The sequence below is a fragment of the Rhea americana genome, unplaced genomic scaffold (assembly GCF_003343005.1).
Source record: "Rhea americana isolate MKP2758 unplaced genomic scaffold, rheAme1 scaffold_75, whole genome shotgun sequence".
NCBI lineage: Eukaryota > Metazoa > Chordata > Aves > Rheiformes > Rheidae > Rhea > Rhea americana.
In genome coordinates this window covers 408,831-416,849 of record NW_028186923.1, presented here as the reverse complement: position 1 = coordinate 416,849, position 8,019 = coordinate 408,831, and the positions used below count along the sequence as shown (strand labels likewise).

Sequence of the window (8,019 nt, the reverse complement as noted above, 5' to 3'; positions counted from 1 at the left end):
AAAAAAAAAAAAAAAAGGCTAGGCAACCAGCTATACTAATTCATAGGAAATTCCTCGCTGCAGCCAGGAACTAAAAAGACAGTTTAAGACCAGGGTTCCAAATGCCACCTTCTGTTCTAAAACTGAAAGTGAAACAAGTAGTTTCTCCTCTTCCACTCTTTGTGGGGCCTGTATCACTAGTCTCACCTCATTTAAACTGAATTATTCTACATCAACGATTCTTATTCAGGAAAAGGTTTTTTTTTTTTTTTTTTTTTTTTTTTTTTTTCCCCAGTGATAGAGGTAGCAAAGACGAGGAAAAAGCAGCAAAGAATGTGTACTTCAGCACAATAGTACTGCTGACTGAAATAAAGCAGGCAGTTATAGTAAAAAAAATGCAATAATCTCTACAACATATCTGTACAACTTAATAAATCAGTAGGGTGAATCATAGTTGTGTTTGCTGATAGATTACTATGTCTTTTTATAGAGAACTACTTATTTAAGTACTCTTATCTGGACATATTTGTAGGATACATTTGCAACCAGGTCTAAATATACATAGCTTAGAAAATCCACATAGGATCATTTCAAGKTCTTCAACTTTTTGCAGAACTCTGACTACATCAATTGACACATTATTGAGTTCTCCGTGACTTTGAGAGCTTTCTGAATACATATGTTGCCACTCACGTCTCATTTTATTAGAATCACTTAAACTTAAAATGCTTTCTGTAAACTTATTTCTCACTCATAGCCAGAATTTGTTTTCACCGTTCCAACCCAGGYTGTAGTTACATTGTTAGCTGAACATCCAGCTTTCATCCTGTTTTAAAATGTTAAACATTTAATACCTCCAGTCATTCACATCTACTTTTTATTGATATCAGTAAGATACCATTCCAGGGAAGCACTCTAGATGTGCTGTAAGTTATTACCGCTCCATGGATGAAGTGACAGTACCTTTAGGCTGTCTGGACCTCTACAGAAATCTTTGGTTAGAAATGCTTAAACAGTGACTCACCAGCAAAATTCTAAAAGGAGTATTAAGACTCACAAGAATGAAATTAAAGTAAAATCCTATTAACTGAGTATTTCATCATCAGATTAACTTCCCACCTTGATAAAGTCACTACGAAGCTTTTTTTTTYCCTCTTGAATCATTTAAAGAATTTACCCTTCATTCCCCTTTTCCCCTTCATTTCACAGTTTTTAAGAGCACACACAAAAGGCTTACCAACATAGTTCTATTTTTATATGCTACAGGCCACAAGAATAGCCTCTGTTTACTCAGGGTAAAAAAAACTGGTCTACAGCAGCAGCAGCAACTGTATCACCAAATACAGTCAAGTATTACTGTTTTTGATCCTTCAGTTACCTACTCAAACCATCACTGTACACATCACAGAGGGAACAAGATCAGAAGAAAGGTTAGGGTATAGAAAGTGCATAGGAATGCAAATGTGTTTGGGAGAAAGATGGGTACTTTAAGAAGGGTAACTCAGATATAGGAAAGCCTAAAATATTTGCAAAGTGGAGCAGAATACTGATGGGAGGGCTCTTCCAATACCAGGATTCATTCAGCTCTTTAAGCCTTAATTTTCAATGCACCAAAGAGCCACTGCAGTTATCAGCACTCTGACTGACTTTGTGGTCAACACAGAGAAGCACTTAGAATCTAGTCATAGATGCTTAAATAAGATTGAAGCAAAAATACCTAAACTACTTGAGACTAGAGAAACAAAGATTCAGGAATGCAATTCCTGTCATCAAGTTTTCAAATAACTCTTTTGTGGGTTGGTCTTTTCTGTTCTTTGTTTTAAAAGGAAAATATCTTATACATACTTATTGCACAATGATATGGATGAGTGTCAAACTAAGATTTTATAAATTCTGACCAAGCCCTGAAGCTTCTGGTCTAATTTTAAAATGAGTTATAGCTCTCCCTATTCAAGTTCAAAAGCTCTCAGTTTGAACTACAGAACATTTTTAAATATAAAGCCACCACTCAATTAAAAAAAAAAAAAAAAAAAAAAGAGGTAGGAAGCTGGTAAGGCAAAGGAAAAGACACAACAGCCAATTTAAGTAAACCTTTACAATGGTTAATAGCWCTCCCTAGCACAAAGCCTCCAGCATCAGTTTCCACCACCGTTGTTCAGTACTATCATACTACACTGATTGTCCTCCAGATTTCCAGCTCCCCAGATCGCCATCAAGACTGCACAAGTTATCCTTATCACTTCACTGCTGTTCATGAGAAACAAACCATGTTCCTAGAGTTTTATTACAAAGTTTGTTCTCCAAACTCTTTAGGGGTTCTTACGAGTCTTCTCTGMACCCCTGCAACTTCTCCTGAATTTTACCAAAGATGCTGAATATCAGATCTGGACAAATATTTCCATGACAGCTGCACCAGACAAAGAGGGTTCTAATATAAATTCAGAAAGCTTTTATATTACTTCATTTATATGACCAATACGCAACCATTTTACCCCAAGGGAAATGCATGCTCAACCTACTCAAAAGGGTCCTGAAAGTCTTGACAAACACACTGTGCTTCTGTGGTTACAGCCCTAAAACTAGCTTATAGTACTTTATTTGCTACTCTCACAGCATTACTGAGACAGAGACTAAAAACAGTGAAAATAAAGCTCAACTGCACAGACTTTTGGCACATTAAACAGGAAAGTAGGCACCTACATTAAGAACAATTCATAAAAATCCCAGCTAGCTAAACAGTTAGGCATCAGTTTTCATAGACCATGRCCCTCACAGACTGCCCTTGCAGTACATCTCCTGTCCAAAGCCATCTAGATTCATGAAGCAAGCAGCAGCACCYCACAGAGTGCAAGCTTCTGCAGCCACAACTCATTCAAGAAACCACTGCMAACACCAGAGGCTACCTGGCCTTGGCAACTACCCTTCTAAAGGGGCAAGAAGGARGACCCAGAAAACTACAGGCCAATCAGCCTCACCTCAGTCCCTCAGAAAGCTGATGGAGCAGCTCATCCTGTACACCTTTTGCAGCTCTGTAGAGAAGGACCTGGTGGACAACAAGTTTACCATAAGCCAACAATGTGCCCTTGTTGCCAAGAAGGCCAATGGTCTCCTGGGCTGCATTAGGAAGAGTGTTGCCAGCAGGTCGAGGGAGGTGATCCTGCCYCTCTACTCAGCCCTGGRGAGGCCTCATCTCAAGTACTGTGTCCAGTTCCGGGCAACTGCAATACTGCGCAACATGCTCTAGGTGAACCTGCTGGAGCAGGGGCGTTGGATAGATCTCCAGAGATCTCTTGCACCCTCACCCATTCTCTGATTCTGTGTGATACCTTCTGCATAATAACCTTATATTATCTCATAATTAGAGATTTCCTYATAGAATGAAGTGAGCTGTCCAGATTCTGGGCTTTTCTCAGCTTGAGTTTCCTGGAGAGTACCTTAACYCTTGAAGTGCAGGGCCAGCTGATASAGTCCTGTTCTGCTGAGGCTGTACCAGTACAGCCAGAATAGCAAGGCTCATGTCTCTAGGAAAGAGGTGGTAGCAAATATGACCCTGTTAGCCAAGTGCCTCATTATCCTAGGAAATTAATCWATATGTTTTATGCCAAAGGTGATCCGTTATGCAATAATCCATGCTATAATCTCTTGTGGAGGAGAAAATAATCCTTTATCACTAAAACCTAGTTTCTTCTGCAGGTAACTCCTTTTTTTTTTTTTTTTTTCCTTCCTGTGACAGAAAATGCAGCATGGGAAAATGTCAAGGTCAGCAGGGTGGAGCAGAATTTTCACTTCCTTGTTGTTCTGAAATTCTATAATGGCAAAGCTCTACTACAGCTGTACTTCTGAATTTCTTTGTTTGGAGAATTATAAAATATTGCTTCCTCCATAACTGTTTTTTGTCCAAGAAAAGCTATTCATGACGAATGGTCAGCTATAGTCGAAACCATAATCTCTATAAAAACACAGTCTCCTAAGCAACTATTATTACTCATTCAGAAAAGAAAGAAATGATAGATTAGCCTCTCAGTTGCAAGAATGACCAAATACAAGCAGATTAGGCRCTGCACTTTTTCCTCAGGAGAAATAAAGTCTATTTTGCAGTTGCTCAAGCAATGGAAGCCTTCAGGAAGATTTTGCTGAAGTGGGACATTCCAATTCTCATATTTTTTTAAAAAAATGCACATACGTTCACAGCATTCAAACATTCTTGTTACATGACTGATTTATATGTAAATCAATCAATAAAGAACCTCATATTTGCAAAATTCTATTTACAGAATACTGAAAATACTCTAAATGTCAACACCATAATGCACTTGACTGGACACAAACTCCTGCTCAGAGCATTACAGATATCTACTCTTAATTTACACTAGTAGTCAGAAAAGGTTACTATCTAATTCAGACCTGTGATGGAAATAGCAAGTTCAACAGCACAGTCACAATTCCAGCTCCCAGCTCTTCCTGCTGGTATCTTCCCAGCTCCCAGGAACCATATTGATTTCCATGCTGCTTGCAGATGCATTATGTATGCAAGCTGATTAAAGCTTAATCATGTCTACACAAAATATAGTCAATATATTTGGATTATACTATAGACACAGGCAGCCCGAGACTTTGCTRTTTTTAAAATCTACTATAAAGGCTAAGTGGGATCAGAACAACTGAAGCATCATTTGAGAAAATACTCAAGTGTTTGATTTTGCAGGCAGTTAAATCAGGAAAGGACCATGGAAGATTTTAAAGTGAACAAGAATTTCTCCGTGAAACTGGAAAATTTCTTTCCTCTTTTTACATCCAATGAATTGCTAAGCTCTGCTGAATCCGTAATTCCCAGTGAAAATTTCATTATTTCTGAACTTGTGTGGGAGACGGAGATGGAACGTAACAATCTCATCAGGTTCCTTCCACTTCTCTTTTTGATAATGCTAATATATATTGACCAAAGAGCTTTCTCTTAAGTGTTCCAAGCCAATCTGAGTTTAGACTCCAATCTCTTAAAATTTGATACACAGGAAATAAAATTGCATCTATTTGACAAAGTATGAGGTGCTGATAGCTAAATTCTTCTTCCCTGTTAAGAAATGTTAACAAGACATACATAAAATCACATCCTGTAATTTTTTGTGTAAATTAGGCATTTTAGACTGCCTATATCTTATGCCAAAAATGACTACGGTCAGCTCTGGTTTATGATGTATCATCCTATTTAATCATCAATTACAATACAAATCCACTACAAACATATATGACAGTAAATGTAAAAGAGACTTTTAAACCAATTTTAAGGAGTATTTCTGGCCTGCAGATGGATGATGTTGCTCAGCTTTATCCTAAGATGGTTAAAAAAGTTGTCAACTGGTTCTTCCAATTCTGTTGCAGATGTAACTGATGACTGATTACCTGATTTCCTCAAAATGAGCTTCAAATAAGAGGTTGTCCTTCCTTTAAATAGTGAAGGCATTTTCTGGGAATATTTTTAGCCAAATACATCAGAGAGATACTGAGTAAAACCTATTCTAAGTTCAGTATTATGATTATCACCTACATAAACATCTTTTTTACCAGTGCAATTTCAAATGATCCCTAACCTCATAATCAATAGTATACAACAGAATTAACTAGTGATTAACTAGTAATTTCAATCCAAATCATGTTACTCTTAAGTTTATCAAAAATATATCATCAAAATATATCAAAGAAGGTTTTAATCAAGCCTTATTTGGAAGCATTAAGTTTAATAATAGAGAGAGGGTTAAAGCAAGACATTTGGGATTTGTTTTTTTGATTCTTTGTTTTTGTTTTTTTCCCTCCCTTCCAAGGCCCATTAATAGTCCCTATTAGAGAAAACCCTACTATAGGGTTTCTTCTAACAGCCTGTTAGTGGAATCTGCAAGGAAAAAAAAGGGCCAAAACCACAGAAATAGTAAGAAAAGCTGTCATAAATGAGCTTTTGGAGAGCCAGCATATTTTTAACAGGTTGACATTTTCAAGGAAACATGAATATACTGCAAAGATCACTGTAATTGAGACAACTAGATTTGCTATTTAGGAACTTACAGATATTCATATCATGTGATTTAGATCTAAAGAGTTTGAGAAATCTCTGTGGATTTATTAAACAGAAGCTACTTGGAGGAGGAAGATTAAGTTTGACAGTTAAGRGGAGAGAAATCTAGTGTGTACTAGAAGACTCTCTAGTGCATACATCCACACATAGAGGGCTCAAGCTCTGATGATACCTAGTTCCAGGATTCCCCAAAACATTTTCATTCTTTCCTGGATGAAGATCTCCACCCTGGTAATCAATAATCTACAAAACCTTTAAGAAAGGCTCTGAAAGCTTTGAAGATTCTGTCTTGCAGAGCTGTTGCTTGAAAAATGCTTAGGCAACCTTCTTGTGTGCAACTAGCTACATGCTGAAAATAGGGAACCAGCAGCTGCCACAAAAATCTGTTGCTCTAGTTGCCAAATTCACCTATACCCTGATCATAAGCAAACTGTTAGTAGTTTATCTTTCCAGGAACTACCCAGCACTTACTGCTTAAAGATGAGCTGCTGCCAAACGTCTTCCTGCCAGCATGAATAAGCATGTCTTCTCACTCTCAGATACTGAAAAAACTACTGACTGCCAAGGGAACTACATTATTGACTTATTTTGATCTCTGTTCAAGGAGACAGGCCAAAGAGAATTTTCAGTGAATTATGATTAGACTGTCTTTCAAAAAGGAAGATATAAGTGGATAAAGCTTTTAGAGACGGGTATCTAGAAAACCAGAAGCAAGAATACCTTTAGGGATTTGGGCCAAGGATTGAAGAAACAGGGAGGAATGAAACTGGAAGAAGTAACTGAATAAGTTTTACATACAGATAGTTTTATAGTCAGCACTTCTTTCTTCATTTGAACAGCCAATGCTGATATTATATTTACAGTATCTGTACAGGGAAGGCATACATCTGAGTAGGACAGAAGGAAGAAGCAGTGACGTATATAGATAYTGTATGTAAGTAAAAATATAGTTTTTATCTGGAAGGGAAGAGAATCCAAATATATCTGCAAGGCTATAATGTTTGACAACTGTATCTCAAGTGATAAATATTTCACTTGATGCAGGCTTTATTAAGAATAAAGAGGAGTTTTTCAGCACCTTCAGTCCTTACCCCTGCTTCTTTATTTTATCTCAGCAGACCACAATAAAAAAGAAATCCTGATTTTCTGAAAAGCAAGTAAAGACCACRTAAGTTGATAACTTTTGCACTCCAGATATTGAGAAAAATATCTGAATGCTACGCTCACACAAGATGTACATGTGTGGTTGTATGTGTATAAAAGCTGCATGTGTGATTAATGATTTGAGCTCCCAYCATACTTTTACAAGAAATATCTATAATTGTACAATGGAAATCTGTGTGTAAGGACACTAGATCATTTGAAGTAGTTTAAGAAATCTAACAATTTAAGAAATCTGTCAATGCTGAAGATATGCTGCAGTTGCTGAGAGCATGCTATGTACATTAAATTGCTCTGTTACAGGTTTTTAATGGAAATTTTRCTGAAAACACACAAGAAGTTTTTATATAAAACAGCTGCAAATAGCTCTTCACTCCCTTCCCAAGTCTCCACCAAGTTGATCATCACTACTCAAAACCATCACAGACTTGCTCAAACAGATTAAAGCAGCACTCTAACCTGGAGGAAAGCAACAGAATAAGATAAACCAAGATTTGCTTTGCTATTAGATATATAAGATGAATTTTTCTGCATTCAAAGCAGAGGTACCAGCTCTTCTGAATGAAGTATGTYAACACAGAATAAGATTAGTGTTTTAAGTATGCTCTTCCAAAGATGATGCTGATGTAAATGAGGAGAATGGAATTTGATTGAAAAAGAATGCTGAAGCAGTGATCAGCAGATGATGATTAATTTAAGATCTTGCTGTAGCTTGATCTATTAGAACCTATCTTAATAAGAAAAGGATTTAACTCAGGTGGATTTGAAAATTGCCTATTCTACAAGTCTTTATGCAACTGAATAGTCCATTC

The 8,019-nt window shown here is 36.9% G+C and overlaps 1 protein-coding gene across 3 annotated transcripts in view; it reads right to left on the bottom strand.

Annotated features, from left to right (window-relative positions):
- Nucleotides 1–8,019, bottom strand: part of MBD2 (methyl-CpG binding domain protein 2) — a 29,763-nt gene that overhangs the window by 11,552 nt on the left and 10,192 nt on the right. The window lies entirely within an intron of this gene.